Raw genomic sequence first — 19,280 nt, 5'->3', positions numbered from 1 at the left:
TGAGTGAACCTGAGGTTCGAGGTTCGGGTTCAGAAACCAACTTCCGAAAAGTTAAGGTTCGGGTTTGAAGTCTGAGTGAGTTACGAGTGCAAACTACTCAAGCGAGCAGCGCTGTGCTTGGGTACGAGTGATGATCAGCCCTGTGCAATCCAAATGCAGTGTTTGGCTCACATTTGGAGTAAAATCAGCGTGATCAGATGCCCTGTGCACTCACACGCAAAAAAAGTATTTGAAAAACACCGCCCCTCCTCCCCTGGAAGTGATCTGTTTATGGCTGGCTCCATATGCGCAAAGACACAAACTGCCCAATTAATGACTTAAAATGAGGTTCGGTTCAAGTCAGAAACCGAACCTTATCTATGGTTCGAATGTACCTGGAAAACCGAACCTCCAAAGGTTTGCTCATCTCTAGACTCTACACCTGAGCAGGGCAGATCAAAGAATTGTACTGCGCCTGTGCAGGACCTCAATGCCGGCGCATGTGCACGACGTAGTATGCGTCATGCACCCCGGCTTCAGAAGAAGGAAGACAAAGATGGCCGAAACAGGAGGCGCCGCACCAGGAGAACTAAGCCACCCATTTGACCCATCTGCACCAAACCATTTAGGTAAGTATTATAAAGTGATTTTTATGTTCTACACAGCGGCCTGGGCTCTTAAATACAGCATGTTAGAATGCTGTATATAAGAGCCCAGTAGTGGTTGCCGCAGCTTATAGTCACCAAATCTGGTGACATGTTCCCTTTAAGCTTAGTGGCCAGTGTGAAAACTTCAAGATTTATGACTTATATAAAATTAGAAAATTGCAAAACAAAACTAATATTTCACAATAAAATTAATAATACTTTTGTTACTAGAAAAACTATTACCTTTGGGAGAATTCAGCATCTTTCCAGCTTTTTGTCATAATTTTAAAATAAAAATTGACTTTCCTTGAAAAATGTAATCTACCCTTAGTAGTGAGACATCACCTTGACATTATTGGTCTTGTTTTAAAGTGAGCCTGTGGCAAGAAATCTGGTACTTTTGATTGCTTTATAAATTGTGATCTTATAACATTCTATACAGAGGATTACAATATAGAGGATTATATACATTTCATATCTTCCTCTCCCCAGTTTTTAAACATACAATATACTTGTTTTTAATTTATTTAGAGCTCTGATGCCATCAAAAATAGAAGCAGGAAGGTCAAAGTAGAACATCATGTTGACATCTTTTCTGAAAGCGAGGGTGGATATTATATCCGTCATAACAAGAATGCTACTTGCATAGAAATTAAAATTAATTAAGCTGATGTTGTGGGTGGGTGTGTTGAATGTGGAACTACACCATGACATGCAAACACTTCATTTATAATTCCTTGTGAGCAGCAGCAGTGGTACAAAGTGATAGATGTAAAGAATGTGATGATTTACAGACGTTTCAGCCTTTCCTGATTGCCATAGGGATAATATTGAAAGTGAGCAGTGTGATGATGGCGATAAAAAATCTTATGATTTTCATTGTATTTTTACAGAATTTGCCGTTCACCTAACTTTATTGTACAAATGATTACGAAATTATGTTTTCTTATTTTTTTTTTTACTTGGCGTTGATTTTCATCTAGTTAAATAATTTATTAAAGACAAGTATCATCGATAGAGATGAGCGAATTTAATTTGCCTCAAATTTTACATTAAAACTACATTTGCTTGGATCAAAACCATTTTTATTTACTGTGCCTGAGTCAAGTAAAATAAAATAAAAAATAAATAAATAATGCTCATCTGGCCCTTACTTGTCCTGCCACATAGCCAAAATATGGTATGGTGGTCTTCTTCGGTCCAGTGCAGCCTACTTTTCTACACGGTAAAGTGTCTTCCTCACCACCTGCATTTTCGGCAACATAATGATGATGCACGGCCAAGTCAACACCGAATATACTACGAGAGGGAAGAAGATGCTGCACCAGATAAAGGAAGAAGACACACTGAACCGAAAAAGACCACTGGACTACAGAGAGGCTATATACAGTCATGGCCAAAAGTTTTGAGAATGCTACAAATATTAATTTTTACAAAGTCTACTGCTTAAGTTTTTCTAATGGCAATTTGCATATACTCCAGAATGTCATAAAGAGGGATCAGCTTAACAGCAATTACTTGCAAAGTCAATATTGGCTAAGATAATGAACTTCAACCCCCAAAACACATTTCAACATCATTGCATTCCTGCCTTAAAAAGAGCAGCTAACATTGTTTAAGTGATTGTTCCATTAACACAGGTGTGGGTGTTGATGAGGACAGGGCTGGCGATCAATCAGTCATGATTAAGTAAGAATGACACCACTGGATACTTTAAAAGGAGGCTGGTGCTTGGTATCATTGTTTCTCTTCAGTTAACCATGGTTATCTCTAAAGAAACACGTGCAGCCATCATTTCTCTGCACAAAAATGGCCTACCAGGGAAGAGTATCGCAGCTACAAAGATTGCACCTCAGTCAACAATCTATCGCATCATCAAGAACTTCAAGGAGAGAGCTTCCATTGTTGTCAAAAAGGCTCCAGGCCGCCTAAAAAGGACCAGCAAATGCCAGGACCGTATCTTAAAACTGTTTCAGCTGCGTGATCGGACTACCAGCAGTGCCGAGCTAGCTCAGCAATGGCAGCAGGCTGGTGTGAGTGCTTCTGCACGCACTGTGAGGCGGAGACTGCTTGAGCAAGGCCTGGTTTCAAGGAGGGCAGCAAAGAAGCCACTACTCTCCAGAAAAAACATCAGGGACCGACTGATATTCTGCAAAAGATACAGGGAGTGGACTGCTGAGGACTAGGGTAAAGTCATTTTCTCAGATGAATCCCCTTTTCGATTATTTGGGACATCTGGAAAACAGCTGATTAGGAGAAGAAGAGGTGAGCGCTACCACCAGTCTTGTCTCATGCCAACTGTTAAGCATCCTGAAACGATTCATGTGTGGGGTTGCTTCTCAGCTAAGGGAATCGGCTCACTCACAGTCTTGCCTAAAAACACAGCCATGAATAAAGAATGGTACCTCCAAGAGCAACTTCTCCCAACTGTCCAAGAGCAGTTTGGCGCCCAACAATACCTTTTCCAGCATGATGGAGCACCTTGCCATAAAGCAAAGGTGATCACTAAATGGCTCATGGAACAAACCATAGAGATTTTGGGTCCATGGCCTGAAAACTCTCCAGATCTTAATCCCATTGAGAACTTGTGGGCACTCATCAAGAGACGGGTGGACAAACAAAAACCAACAAATTCTGGCAAAATGCAAGCATTGCTTATGCAAGAATGGACAGCTATCAGTCAGGATTTGGTCCAGAAGTTGATTGAGAGCATGCCAGGGAGAATTGCAGAGGTCCTGAAGAAGGGTCAACACTGCAAATATTGACTTGCTGCATTAACTCATTCTAACTGTCAATATAACCTTTTGGTACTCATAATATGATTGCAATTATATTTCTGTATGTGATGTAAACATCAGACAAACACAATTAAAAACCAGAGGGCAACAGATCATGTGAAAATATAATTTTGGTGTGATTCTCAAAACTTTTGGCCATGACTGTAGTGGGACACATAAGAGTCATTGAGTATTTTTTTTTTTTGTTTTGCTTCACTTATCTTTTTTAAGTTCCAGGCCTCTCAGCACAATAATGCATTCATTCACATCAAATAACTTTATATCCCTGTCTTATTTCAATAAAAATTTGAATCATAGCAGATTTTCTTATTCTCAGTCATTGTGTTCATTTCAAAGGTCAAGGTCATGGTTTTTGCATGTATTAGGTCAACATCCCAGCACTTATTTGCTGCCCCAGCATTGCAGGGTACTTTAATAATACTTTTTAACTACCATATTTTTCAGCATATTAGATGCACCGGATTATAAGATGCACCCAAAATTTAGTGGAAAAAAAAGGGGTCCATCTTACAATCCGGTAGTGGAGTGGTAGCAGTGGTGGAGCAGGGTCACAGAGTTGCTGAGCTGCAAGTCACTCATAGGAGGTTTTGTCACGCCTGGCTGCCAGTATTATCTTTAAAAGGAGGACAAGAAGAGGCCGCAGGAGGAGAAAACGAACAACTTTCAGGGAAAAGGAAGAATGTGTCGTGGAGGGACTGACACCTTGCCCTAAGCAAAAAATTTATAATCTTACCAACCATGTGCTTGATGAGGACATCATTTCAGTCCTTGAAAAAGGACTGAATTTTTGTATTCCAGAACCCTTTAATTTGGTTGATTTTGAAATTGATTTATATAAAGCCTGTCGCAAGTTGCATTTAAAGAAACATTTTTCCAGTATTGATAAAAACAAAGGGCAGAATCGAACGAGTGAGAGGCAGTGTCACAATAGCCCTTTAGGCTTCTCATATGAAGGTTCAGAAATCAGCAAAATTAGACAAGATGCTTTGCAGTTATTGAGTTTGACTGATGACAGCATAGATACAACAGATTTGTCATCTGCCAAAAACACAACAATAATAGAGACAGGTTTTTAAGGAGGTATTAAATCTTCGTTTTTTCCACCTGTATCTCCTGGTAATAGCATTGATCTATTTCAAGAAGTAGTTTTAAGGGATATTAAGGCATTAAAATATCCTACTTTAAATAATAATTTGTCTAATGCTGAAAAGCAAGCTCTAAATAGGATCAAGTCTCTGAATAACGTAATAGTAAGAAAAGCCGATAAGGGCGGGGCTACTGTCCTCATGACCACTGATTATTATCTGGAAGAGTCTAAACGACAACTAGATAATGATGCACCGGGGAGACCCATTGTTTCAGGATCTGGTTCCCTCACCGAGCCCCTATCAGCGAACCTAGACTGGTTGTTACATCCTCTATTAAAATCGGTCCCTTCCTATGTAAAAGACACAGGGGATCTGGTAAAGCAGCTGGAACAATTTGAATGGCAGGAAACTTTCTGCTGGGCATCATTAGATGTAGAAAGCTTGTTTACCAGAATACCGCAACAGTTAGGGATTGATACCATAATGGGTGCGCTGAGGGGACTAGGTGAGGATAACCTTTTGATGAATTTTGTAAAGGAAGCTTTATGCTTCGTATTAAAACATAATACCTTCAAATTCGGCCATTCCTGGTATTTGCAACGCAGCGGAATGGCAATGGGGACTCCGGTGGCCTGTACTCTGGCGAACCTTTTTCTATCACAGCTTGAGGACATTTTGGTCTATAGTCAAAAAAATCCTTATATAAAACACATAAAAAAATATCTACGGTTTGTGGACGATGTATTGATAATACGGGACGGGGACAAACAGCAGTTTGAATCTTTTGTGGCATATCTGAATTCTGTGAACAATTATAATATGCTGTTCACACATTTTTTTTTGATAAAGAAAGCATTGAGTTTTTAGACGTAAATTTGACAGCTCAGGATGGGAAAATTGTATGGGAACTTTATAGGAAACCAACCACAGTCAACATGCTGTTGCACTATGATAGTGCCCATCCCAGGCATTTATTGAAATCAGTGCCATTTGGACAATTTTTAAGGCTCAATAGAATAATGAATGACCTAGATAGATTGAAAATTCAGACATCAGATCTCAGACATCGGTTCATAGAAAGGGGCTATCCTTTGAATTTGATTGATCAAGCGCAGAAACAAGCTGAGGAGAAAATTCTATTAGAGGAAAATCAGCGTAGCAAAAATTTAAGTATGACACATACTAAGAAACAATTAAAGCGCTTTGTCTTCAACTTCAAATATGGCTCTATGGACCAAATGATAAAAACGGTCATAAATAAAAATTGGTACATAATCGAGGATGTGAGTGAACTTAGAGAAATGACCCTTAATAAACCTTTCGTCACATATAGACGATGTAAAAATATTGGCGACATTCTGGTGAAAAAACGGTATATGCCCCCTAGGACCTGGTTACACCGTTGCAGTCCTACAGGTAATCATAGATGCGGTAACTGTTCGTTCTGCAGTTTTCATATAAGTGACAGAACACTCAATATTGGAGGGAATTTACATGTCACAAAGCATCTGATTACCTGTAGGACCAAAATGGTGGTGTACGCAATTTTCTGTCCATGTCAATATTTTTACATCGGTAAAACCATAAGGCAGCTTTTCATAAGGTTTAGGGAACACAGGAATTCTATTCCAAGTGGAATAGGGGCAACAAGATTAATTAATCACATAAAAGAAAGTCATAATGCTGACTGCAATGTGCTGTCTTTCGCTGGTTTAGAATTGGTGGAACCTTTGGCAAGGGATGGTGACACCCACAAAATGCTACTCAGAAGAAAGGCTGAATACATTATGAAATATAATGCCACAGGCCCGCTGGGTTTAAACGATAAGAACGATTTAAGTGTTTTTTTAGGATCATTTCTGTATATGTGGAACATCATGATTATTACTGTTAAACTGGTGCTGCTCCTTTAAGTTTTGTTTAATATATTGTTTTTAATATATTTTAAATATTTGACATCAGTCACATGTTTCATGTGGTTAAAACGGACATGATGTCATACGCCTCCAGACCAGCTGAAGCACTGGGTGTAAGTGCAAAACGGCCGTCGTCTGACGTGTCCAGCGTGCACTCCCTCCCCGCCCCCCCCCCCCACACACACACATGTAACCTCCACGTTTGAATAAAATAATCTTCTGCACAGCAAGATCTGGTGAGTGCCAATTTCTACAATTCTATACGGATTATCTAAGATTGTGTCTTCAGCACTGCTGGTGTTGTCCTGATGGATAAGTGCATCCGGCTCTCTCTTGAAAGCGTAGACTGCTTAACTTTCGTCAAGATGAAACAGTCATAGATCTCCGGTGACTTTTCACCCTGGTCGCACAATGTGCAGATTATGTGATTGTGTAATTTTCTGAGCGCTACATTGATCTCACATTGTTGCAGTCTGTGACACCTGTGTCATGGTTTCTGTGGCTGCTGTTACTACTGTTGTTGATGTTACTAACAAGTCACTTGGTTGTTCAACAATCAAAAGGTGTTTCCACCGCTGTGACTTTTACAATTTGGCTTTTTTTGTAGTTTTGTAGCACTTAATATTCTTTCTATTTCTCCTGAGTCACAACTGTCATGATGTATGTAGTTTTCTCCATCCCATATTTTTGTATAAGATGCCATGTGATGTATTTTACCTTCTCTCTGTATTTGCTGTAGTACTATGTCTTGTGATGTAAGTGACCATACCTTCCCCCCAGCCTGTATCATATTGCAATCAGGCTTCAGCAGTAGCTATTGTCATTGATTTGGTGGGGGCTGTGGTGAGCCTACAAACAAAGGCCCGTGAATTAGGTGTCGGCTACAAAGGACTCTCTAAGGAGCAACTAATTGAGGCATTGGAAAACGCTTGCCTGCAAGATGGCACCGAGGAACTATTTCCACAGCAAGGGGAGCAAAGACGGGAGCCGGAGGTAAATACCCAAAAAAGTCAATGGGTTGTGTGGTACGAGGAGGAGATGGCCTTGCTGGGAGAGGAGACCACCATAGAATATAAGATGGAGGTCATGCGTGGAGCTAAAGAGAAGGAGTGCAGGATGGAGGAGATGGCATTGCTGGATAAGCAGCTCGCTGTGGAAGCCGCGAGAGGTTCCAGACAGACTGTAACCCCAGCACCCATCATGAGGGAACTTCCCAGGGTGTCCCGCAAAGACTTCAAGCAGTTTAATGAGGCTGCTGGTGACATTGAGGGTTTCTTCCAGGACTTTGAGCATCAGTGTCGATTAATGGAAGTCCCAGAAAGGGAGCGCGTCCGGCATCTGGTTGGGCTCTTAGAGGGTGGAGCTGCTGCAGCCTATAGAGCTATGGACCCTCAGTGGAATTGTGAGTATGCGGATATTAAACAGACTATTCTAGAACATTATGCTGTAACGCCAGACACTTACAGGACTCAGTTCCGTACTTTAGCATGTGATGAGGAAGTGTCCTTCAAGATGTATGCCCACAAACTCAAACATCTGTGGCATCGTTGGCTGGAGGCAGAGGAGGCCTTAACCTTGGAGACCGTCCTCCAGGTCCTCCTAAAAGAGCAGTTTTACTTCAAGTGCCCCGCTGAGATCCGGGAATGGGTGCGTGAAAGGAGACCAGCCACTGTGGAGGAAGCTGCAGCTCTAGCTGATGAGGTGCTCACTATCAAGCCTCAATGGAAGAAGCTGCTAGCAGAGGGAGCAAAAATGACCAGCTCCCCAACACCAGAGGTTCCTTGTCCTTCAGTGTCCAATGTTCCTCGACCTAGATCACCACCTCATGTGGATACCCGTGTGTACGTGCCTCCAGTTGTTTCTACCACATTTTTTGGAATACGACGAGGAGAGAAAGTAGAAGAGCGGAGATGTTATAGCTGTGGGCATCCCGGACATCTGCGGGCCACATGCCCATCTATCCAGTGGAGTCATCGTCCAAATTGACAACCACCTCCAGCACCTGCACCTCCCTATCAGTCACCAAGGTCTCCTACCTACTTCTCCAGAAGGCAAACTGGAAGGAGTGAGATGCAGCGCAGATGTTATCAATGTGGGCAGCCTGGTCATCTGCAAGCTCACTGTCCAGGTGTTCAGAGGCAGAACAGCTGCAGACCACCTTTGCCTGTCCATTATCTACAGACACCTTCAGCAGGAGAAGAGCTGGATTCAGGCCCTGATGATTTGCCAAGTGACCCTGATATGTTGACTTCCCTACCTGTTTCCTTTGCTAACTTTCTGCTTATTTAAATCCTGGTCTGATTGCAGGCTGTTGCCAGATGTCAGTTGTTCTTTGTATCTCCAGCCTGCTTAATCCTGCTCTACACCACATCTTCCCCAGATAAGTGCTTGCTCTTTATTTATTGTCTCGTTCTTTTGTTTATCTGGGTTTGTCATTTGCTGTGGTTATTTTCAGTTTATTTGCTTGCAGGGATTTTACCCCTCAGTGGATTGTTGTGGAACTCCCTGCAGTTCTGTGTGGAGTATAGCTCCTTTGGGTCCATGTGTTTGTGGCTTGTTGACTTTGTTATGATTCTTGTTTTCTGTTCATTGGTATGACAAGGGCACCTGGTATAGGACGGAGTTCAGATCGTGCGATCTGAGGGCCTTTTTGTACTATCAGGAAGTTGGTATTTTGCAGGGTTTTTCTCTGGCTACCATCAGTCCCTTTCCTGTCCTTTCCTATTTTAGTCAGCGGGGGCCTCACCTTTTGCTAATCCTTTCATCTACCTGTGTATTGTGTTTTTCCTATATCACCGCAGTCTTTGAATGTGGGGGGCTAGCTATTCTTGTCTATTTTCTGAGGCAGAGAGTTATTCATCTTTCCTACCTTTAGGATAGTTAGTTCTCCGGCTGGGTTCACGGTGCACAGGATGTTAGTTCACCCCTTGGCTACTTCTAGTTGGGATGGTTAGTAAGGGGATGGCGGCCAGATTAGTTGCCAATGCTCTTGTCACCTTTTGCCAATGATTTGTGGTGGTCTTCCATGGTTCCGGATCATAACAGTACATCCGGCCCACAAATTTAAAGGGTACTCTTAAGAAGGGAAAAAAAAAAAAAAAGCTGCTGAGAAAATTTTTTTTTTTGGTGTTTTTCCTCTTCTTTTTTGGGTTCTGTGGAAGATTTCTTTTGTCTAGCATGGATGAATTAGATGAGCGTGTTGCTCATCTTGATGCGAAGGTTCGACGTATAGAGTCTTATGTTGCACAGACTCCCCTTGCAGAGCCTAAGATTCCTGTTCCTGAATTTTTTCGGGTGATAGGTTCAGATTTTTGAGCTTCAAAAATAATTGTAAATTATTTTTTGACCTGTGCCCTAAGTCCTCAGGGAATCCCGTACAGCAGGTTAAGATTGTCATCTCCTTGCTGCATGGTGACCCTCAGGACTGGGCCTTCTCTTTAGCGTCTGATGATCCGATTCTCAGTGATGTGGACTCCTTTTTTCAGGCCTTGGGTTTATTATATGACGAACCCAATATTGTGGACCAAAGCAGAAAAGGTTATGTTGTCCTTAACTCAGGGTTTGGATTCTGCAGAAACGTTTTGTCAGAAATTTCGAAAGTGGGCGGTCCTTGAAATGATGATGCGCTTGCAGCTCTTTTTCGGAAGGGTATTGCTGATGCTGTGAAGGATGTAATGGTAGGATTTCCCGTCCCTTCTGGTCTTGATGCCTCTATGACCTTGGCCATTCAGATTGATAGGCGTTTAAGTGAGCGCAGGAAGATACCTGCTGGTTTTGTGCCTGTGGAACAGCCTTTGGAGCCTATGGAGTGTGATAGGGTCCTTTTTAATGCTAGTCGGCAGGGGTTCAGATGGAAGAATAGACTGTGCTTCTATTGTGGAGACGCTTCTCATAACATCTCTGTCTGCCCTAAACGTGAAAGGAGATTGGCTACTTCTGTTACTGTGGGTTCTTTGCAACCAAAGTTTCTTTTGTCTGTCACATTGATTTGCTCATTGTCTTCCTTTTCTGCATTTGCCTTTGTGGACTCAGGGGCAGCGCTCAATTTGATGGATTTTGGGTTTGCTAGGGATTGTGGTTTCCCCATGGTTCCTTTGCAAACTCCTATTCCTTTAAGGGGCATTGATGCTACCCCTTTGGCAGAACATAAACCCCAATTTTGGACCCAGGTGCCTATGAGAGTTGCACCAGCACATCAGGAAACTTGTACATTTTTAGTATTGCATAATCTACAGGATACCTTGGTACTGGGATTTCCGTGGTTGCAGACCCATAATCCGGTTCTTGACTGGAGATCCTTGTAGGTAGCTAGTTGGGGTTGTCAAGGTGTGCATCAGGACCTTTCCGTGTCATCCACGTCTGCTCAGGCAGTTGATGTTCCGGCCTTCTCGTCTGATTTCCGTGATGTATTTAATGACCAGGAATCTGATTCTCTGCCCCCACACTGGGACTGTGACTGTGCCATTGAGTTGGTGCCCGGTTGTAAATTTCCCAAGGGGCGGATTTTCAACTTGTCTGTGCCCGAACATGATGCCATGCGGTCATACATCAGGGAATCCTTGGAGAAGGGGCACATTTGGCCCTCATCTTCTCCTTTGGGTGCCGGCTTCTTCATTGTTGCTAAGAAAGATGGTTCGTTGAGGCCTTGTATTGATTACCATCTTCTTAATAAAATTACGGTCAAATATCAGTACCCTTTGCCTCTGATGTCTGATCTGTTCTCTAGAGTGAAAAGTGCCAAATGGTTTACGAAACTGGATCTCAAGGGTGCGTATAATCTCATCCGTATTAAGGAGGGTGATGAATGGAAGACGGCTTTTAATACTCCTGAGGAGCATTTTGAGTACCTAGTGATGCCTTTTGGGCTCACTAATGCACCCTCCGTCTTCCAGGCCTTCATGAATGATATTTTTCGGGACCTTATTGGTAAATTTTTGATTGTGTATTTGGATGACATCTTGATTTTTTCTGATGATTGGGACTCTCATGTTGGGCAAGTACGGGATGTTTTTCAGATACTTAAGGATAATGCACTGTACGTTAGTGGGTGCAAAGTGCCTCTTTGGGGTGCAAAGGATATCCTTTTGGGCTTCATCCTGTCTCCCTCTGCTATCGAAATGGACCCGGTTAAGGTTCAGGCTATTTACGACTGGGTGCAACCGACTTCTCTAAAATCCATGAATTTGCCCTTACCAATAGAGCTAGCTCTACCACGTTGGTGTCCCCCTTTTTCTGCAATTTTGGGTATCACCCTAGGTTCCTCTCAGGGCAGCTTGAGGCATCTGACTGTCCGGGGGTGGATTCGGTGGTCAACAGAATGCAGCAGATTTGGGGGCAGGTAGTGGATAAATTGTTTCAGTCCCAAGAAACTGCCCAAAAGTTTACCAACCGGCGTCGGACTGTTGGTCCCCGGTTTAAAGTAGGGGACATGGTGTGGTTGTCCTCTAAAAATATTCCTATGAGAGTTCCATCTCCTAAATTTAAGCCCAGATTTATTGGACCTTATAAGATTTCTGATATCATTAACCCTGTATCTTTCCGTTTGACTCTGCCTGCGTCATTTAAGATTCACAATGTCTTCCATAAGTCCTTGTTGAAGAAACATGTGGAGCCAGCAGTTCCTGCAGCAGCGCCTCCTGACCCTGTTTTGGTACAAGGGGATCTGGAGTATGAGGTTGAAAAAATTCTGGATTCCCGTCGCAGTAGGCATCAGCTTCAGTACCTTGTGAAATGGAAGGGTTATGGGCAGGAGGATAACTCTTGGGTTGTGACTTCTGACATTCATGCGGACAGGTTGGTTCGCGCCTTTCATCATGCTAATCCCGAGCGACCCGGTGGCGTGGGTGAGGGTTTGGTGACCCCTCCTCAAGGGGGGGAACTGTTGTAAATGTTAGTTATGTTTTGGCTGCTGGGAGGCTCCCTCTGGTGGCCAGGAATGGTTTGGACTTGGACCAGGTGTGTTGTGCAGTGGGTGTTTCCTTTGCTAACTCTCTGCTTTTTTAAATCCTGGTCTGATTGCAGGCTGTTGCCGTATGTCAGTTGTTCTTTGTATCTCCAGCCTGCTTAATCCTGCACCACATCTTCCCCAGATAAGTGCTTGCTCTTTATTTATTGTCTGGATCTTTTGTTTATCTGGGTTTGTCATTTGCTGTGGTTATTTTCAGTTTATTTGCTAGCAGGGATTTTTCCCCTCAGTGGATTGTTGGGGAACTCCCTGCAGTTCTGTGTGGAGTATAGCTCCTTTGGGTCCATGTGTTTGTGGCTTGTTGACTTTGTTATGATTCTTGTTTTCTGTTCATTGGTATGACAAGGGCACCTGGTATAGGACAGAGTTCAGATCGTGCGATCTGAGGGCCTTTTTGTACTATCAGGAAGTTGGTATTTTGCAGGGTTTTTCTCTGGCTACCATCAGTCCCTTTCCTGTCCTTTCCTATTTTAGTCAGCGGGGGCCTCACCTTTTGCTAATCCTGTCATCTACCTGTGTATTGTGTTTTTCCTATATCACCACAATCTTTGAATGTGGGGGGATAGCTATTCTTGTCTATTTTCTGAGGCAGAGAGTTATTCATCTTTCCTACCTTTAGGATAGTTAGTTCTCCGGCTGGGTTCACGGTGCACAGGATGTTAGTTCACCCTCGGCTACTTCTAGTTGTGATGGTTAGTAAGGGGATGGCGGCCAGATTAGTTGCCAATGCTCTTGTCACCTTTTGCCAATGATTTGTGGTTGTCTTCCATGGTTCCGGATCATAACAGGTGGCTTTACACGCTTCGATCTCGCAAGCGACATCGCTAGTGTGTGTACCCGCCCCCATCGTTTGTGCGACACAGTCAAATCGTTGCCTGTGGCGCACAAAATCGCGTGGACCCGTCACACTACTTACCTGCCTAGCGACGTCGCTGTGACCGGCGAATGGCCACCTTTCTAAGGGGGCTGTTCGTTCGGTGTCACAGCGACGTCACTAAGCAGCTTCCCAATCATAGCGGAGGGGCGGAGATGAGTGGGACGTAACATCCCGCCCACCTCCTTCCTTCCTTATTGGCGGCGGCTGCAGGTAAGGTGAGGTTCCTCGTTCCTGCGGTGTCACACGTAGCGATGTGTGCTGCCGCAGGAACGATGAACTACATCGTCCAAGCAGCAGCATCGATAATTGGGAAGAGGGGGTGATGTCACCGATGAGCGATTTTGAACGTTTTTGCGACGATTCAAAATCGCTCATAAGTGTCACACACAACGACATCGCTAAAGCGGCCAGATGTATGTCACAAATTCCGGGACCCCAACGAGATCGCTTTAGCGATCTCGTAGCGTATAAAGCCACCTTTATTCGAGTCTACTTGTTGTATGTTGCCTGTGATGGCAGAGGTCTCAGAGCATAAGGCCTACACCTATCACTCATCCAGCTCTTACTGATCGATGTTTAAGCTAGAAATGCTGTGCCAGGCCTTGTTCCAGACTCTGCCCCATGCATGCATACTGCGCCATAATACTACCTGTACTCTGGTTCAACTGATGTCACTTTAGTGGTGTCTGCACCTATTTTTTTTTAAATGTGGAGACTCCAAGTTAGGTCTTCATCTTGTGTCTTGTTTCTGGTGGCAGGGATCTAAGATCACCAGGCCTACCCTACACCTCTCACACATCCACCTTTTATTGATCAATGTTTAAGGTAGAAATGCTAGGCCAGGTCTTGTGCCAGGCCCTGTCCCATACAGTACATCCATACTGCGCCATTATACTACTTGTACTCCGGGGCAATTGATGTCACTTTAGTGGTGTCTGCCCCTAATTTTTTTAAATGTGGAGACTCCAAGTTGGGTTTCTATCTTGTGTGTTGCCTATAGTGGCAGAGGACTAAGAGCTTACACTTGTCACTCATCCACTTCTTAATGATCAAATTTTAAGCTAGAAATGCTTTTTCAAGCCCTTTCTCATGCCCTTTTCAATGCACCCATGCTGCACCAATATGCTACTTGTACTCTGGGGCATTTGATGCCACATTAGTGGCTCTGTCCATAATTTTTTAAAATCTGGAGCCTCCAAGTTGCGTCTCCATGTTGTGTGTTGCCTCTAGTGGCAAGAGTCTCAGAGCACAGCAGGCTTACACCGGTCAGTCATGCACCCACCTCTTAATTTTAACTTAATTTGAAAGCTGTAAATGCTAGCCAATACCTTGTCTTATGCATGGCCCTTGCCTAACGGCTGCGCCACAACACTTTTGGTACTCTGGAGTAATTGATGTCAATATTGGTGCCCCATGAGTATGACTGAGCAGAAAAGCAGTTTGATCTGTTGCATGAGGTATGTTGGCTTCCAGCACAGCAGGCCTACACCGGTCACTCACCCACCCACCTCTAATTTTAATCTAATTTGAAAGCTGTAAATGCTGGCCCAGACCATTTCTCATGCATGGCCCATGCCTGACTGCTACTCAATGACACTATTGGTACTCTGGGGCAATTGAAGTCAACATTGGTGCCACCTAAGTGTGGCTGAGCAGAAAAACAGTTTGAGCTAATGCATGAGGTATGAGGGCTCACAGCACAGCAGGCCTACACCGGTCACTCATACATCTCATTATTTCTTATGTTAATAGTCTAGGAAGGTAATGGCTGTGCTTTGATCTGTTTTGGCAGCATTTAGGCCCCCCTGAAGGTGTTGTCTGCCTTTAGTTTTGTCTCCCATTGAATATAATGGGGTTTGGATTTGCTCGTTGAACTAGCCGTCGAACTGTCTGGTGAACACCGGGAAAGTCATGGAAACCCAACTGAACTGAACCTTGAACAATTTGGATATCTCTATTAATGATATTTTATGAACACATTATCCTTCTCATTTTGGTGGAATTTATGTAGTTAAACCTACCAAAAAAGAGTCTGTGTACAGCATTCCTTTGTGTGTGAATATCTCTGAAACATCATACTGCATTGCATGATGCAGCTTTGAGTAGTCAAAAACAGAAGCATCTATTAATGGCCACAGTACTACCAAACCCAAAAATGGAAACAGTCTTATTCCATTATTCAAAGCTGTCATATTCAGACATAGCTGCCTGGTTTGAACAACAAGTTTTTCAAAATAAATGTTTTTGATTACCTGGATAGACCCTGAGCGTCATGGGTGAGCTGCTTCAAGTCTAAATGGCTGGGACTGGCAGTAGAAAGTCTAGCTGCCATAACTCTGGCTCAATTCCAAATTCAATTTAAGCTTTTCAAATGCAGCAACTAGACTGTTCACTTTTTGAGCACAAAATTGGCTCCTGTGTGGAAACTGTTAAAACAAACAGTCTAAGAATCGGTGACCAGCTGAAAAAAACAGAGTTGGCCCCTGTAGAGAATGGGCATCTTTCGTAAATGCCACCCCTTGAAAACAAACAGTGGGATCGGTGTTACGGTTGCTGTGGCACTGGAGACTATGTTCGGACTTCTTGCTACTGCACATGTGCGAGCACTGGAGACTATGTTCAGATTTCTTGCTACTGCACATGTGCAAGCGCTGGAGACTAAGTCCTATCTTGGAGCCATTGCACATGTGCGGGTGACATCATCGCTGACACGAGGTCACATGTCTCTGACACCTTCTATGCTGATTGGTCGCTGGTCATGTGCTTGTGACGCTTTGCTCGGTGATAGGCCAGCGTGACGTCATTGCTGTTGTTCTGGCAGCGGATTGGCTCTAGTCTCCTCCATCTTGGATGAGGCACAGAGTCTATATAAGACCCTGATGCACGCCGCCCGGCGCTCAGTCCTCTTGGTTCATGCATGAGAGTAGACGCTCTGTGCACGTCCCTCTAGGCATCTCTCTGTCTATGCTAGGTGAGCGCTACCGGCAGGGTAGCGTTCTTATACCTTACAGCTTCGGCTGCGGTCCGTATCCTTACATCTTAGTGGAGCGGACATAGGCAGGTGCCTGAGGCACATGGTCCGGCTGGGCCTTGTGATTCTACTCGTAGGTGGACGTTGCCGCTAGGGTAACGTTCCTTATACTGTGTCTGGCAGTTCGTATCCTCACACACTAGGGGAGTGAACATAGGTAGGAGCGTTGTGCGGCTTATGCTGCTGTCCGTCTCTTTTGCAACACTAGTGGACTGGACCTAGGCAGGTGCCATATCTAGTGGTTCGTGTCCTCGCACACTAGTGGAGCGAACGCAGGTATGAGCTTTGTGCGGCTTACGCTGCTGTCCGTCTCCTGGCACCGCTAGAGGAACGGACCTAGGTAGGTGCCATTTCACACTCACTGCTTCTGTCTCTGTGACCATTAACAGAGACCATACCACACACCTCCAAGAAAGGGAGGAATTGCTTTATTTCCTAATTATATTCCTCTGTGAGTTTAACAGAGGTATTGCACTCTGCACTTGTGCTATTACTATTTACAGTGGCACGCTTATATACCCCTTATCCTCTGCCATAGTCTGCAGCAGAGTCTTTGCACGGTGGACCCTGACTGTCTGATATTCCTTTGGGTTTTATTATCAGACAGCCCCCCGTAACATTAGGACTGAGCCAAGGGTCTGGCAGTTATGGCAGAATATCAGCAGTTACACCGTTACATACAAGTACTTGAGTCGCGGCTCAAGACTATTGAGGATAAACCTCAGACCATGGTGACATCTGCACATGATCCTCGACTTGCTCTGCCAAACAGGTATTCTGGTGATGCCAGATCATGTCGTGGTTTCATTAGTCAGTGTCAGATACACCTAGAGGTCAACTCTTCTCGCTTCTCTACGGAGAGGTCCAGAGTAGGCTTCATCATATCCTTACTTCAGGACAAAGCCTTAGAATGGGCGACTCCCCTATGGGAGCGCTCTGATGTGGTTACTCTGAGACATCAAGACTTTCTTGAAGCTCTTAAAGTGGTATTCATGGGTCCGCAGGTTACCCATGATGCGGCCCTGAGACTGTTAGATCTATCTCAGGGTTCGTTATCCACTAGTTCTTATGCCATCGCTTTTAGAACCCTGGTGGCAGAACTAGATTGGCCAGAAAAGGTGTTGATTTCTATCTTCTGGAGAGGGTTGGCAGGCTATGTCAAGGATGCCCTTGCTACTCGTGAGGTCCCTGCTTCTCTGGAGGACTTAATCACTGTAGCAACAAGGATCGACGTATGCCATAAGGAACGTCGACTCGAGGTCTCTTCCTCACGCCCTAAGCATCGGGCTATTCCAGTTGTTGAGGGTCCACTACCATCTTCCTCAGCATCTGAGACATCTCCCACTCCTATGGAGTTAGGTCATACGTCCTCCAGACTACGCAGGTCTGATCCTCCTATATGTTACGTATGTCGTCAGGCTGATCACTATGCCAACAAGTGTCCTAGCCATCAGGGAAACTCCCAGGCCTAGTAACCATTAGAGGGGGGTTACTAGAGACGTCTTCTGCACCCTCTAAGTGTAGTATCCCAGGTCAGCTCTCATTCTCTGAGAATACATGGCCTATTATGGCTTTTGTGGATTCCGGAGCTGACGGGACTTTTGTGTCCTCAGGATTTGTAAAGAGACACAATATTCCCTCTATCATGTTAGAGGCGCCTATTCCTGTCCGTGTTGTTAATGGGACTATGTTGTCTGACTCCATTACATTGAGGACAGTTCCCTTGCGCCTTTCCCTGTCTCAGGGTCACATAGAGGAGATTTCTTTTCTTGTTTTGCCTGAGGGTATAGACGACGTTCTTCTGGGTCTCCCATGGCTTCAGACCCATGCTCCTCTAATTGACTGGGAGTCCAACAGCATTATTAGTTGGGGTTCGAAATGTCAGTTCCGATGTCTTCCCTTACCACCTAAGGCCGTTGCGGTTGCATCAACTGATCTCTCTCCCATACCTACACCATATTTGGATTTCACTGACATGTTCTCCAAACAGGGTGCTGAGTAGAGATGAGCGAACCGGCCACGGTTCGGCTCGAGTTCAGTTCGCCGAACGGTGGTCTCGTTCGAGTTCGGTTCGGCGAACGTTCGACGAACCACTCGAACCGCATAGGAAACAATGGCAGGCAATCACAAACACATAAAAACACCTAGAAAACACCCTCAAAGGTGTCCAAAAGGTGACAAACAATTCACAACACAAACACATGGGAAAGTGACAAGGACATATACTCATGCGAAAACAAAAGAGCTGGGCAAGGAAAAAGAGGAGGAGACACAGATATAGGCATGGCACGCCCTTCTAAAATCATGTAAAACACCGCAAGGTGACTCCAAGCGGAGTCTCCCCTTTTTCCAAAAATTGGGTCACACACTTACCCACCCCTTCAGTGGCAGCACTTGTGGCCCAGTTGTACACTTCACAGCTAGATTTGCATCAAGCACATTCAAAAATACGCCATACTTAACCGTCCCCAGGATGACACCGGGGTAGGTAGCAAAGTCTTTCCTGATCCCAGCTCTGTGCATCTTGGATCATTTTTTAAAACAATGTAAGCAAGGGTTACTCCAAGCGGAGTCTCCCTTTTTTCCAAAAATTGGGCCCCACACACACCCACCCATTCAGTGGCAGCACTTGTGCCCCAGTTGTACACTTCACAGCTAGATTTGCATCAAGCACATTCAAAAATACACCATACTTAACCGTCCCCAGGATGACCCCGGGGTAGGTAGCAAAGTCTTTGCTGAACCATGACTTGTTCATCTTGGCTCCTTTTAAAAAACACAGCAAGCAAGGGTTACTCCAAGCGGAGTCTCCCTTTTTTCCAAAAATTGGGCCCCACACACACCCACCCATTCATTTTTAAAAGGTGAAAAACCTCAAACACCAACAATGAATACGGTATATACAAAGCAATCAAGAGTCAAGTTTTATGGACAGATGAGTTTTCCACTACTGGATAAATCTTTATTAATGGGCAAAGG

The 19,280-nt window shown here is 44.3% G+C and overlaps 1 protein-coding gene across 1 annotated transcript in view; it reads left to right on the top strand.

Annotated features, from left to right (window-relative positions):
• Positions 1-19,280, top strand: part of LOC142257156 (carbonic anhydrase-related protein 10-like) — a 1,219,065-nt gene that overhangs the window by 1,140,905 nt on the left and 58,880 nt on the right. The window lies entirely within an intron of this gene.

The sequence above is a fragment of the Anomaloglossus baeobatrachus genome, chromosome 11 (genome assembly GCF_048569485.1).
Source record: "Anomaloglossus baeobatrachus isolate aAnoBae1 chromosome 11, aAnoBae1.hap1, whole genome shotgun sequence".
NCBI classification, from domain to species: domain Eukaryota; kingdom Metazoa; phylum Chordata; class Amphibia; order Anura; family Aromobatidae; genus Anomaloglossus; species Anomaloglossus baeobatrachus.
This window is presented reverse-complemented; position numbering and strand designations above follow the sequence as displayed.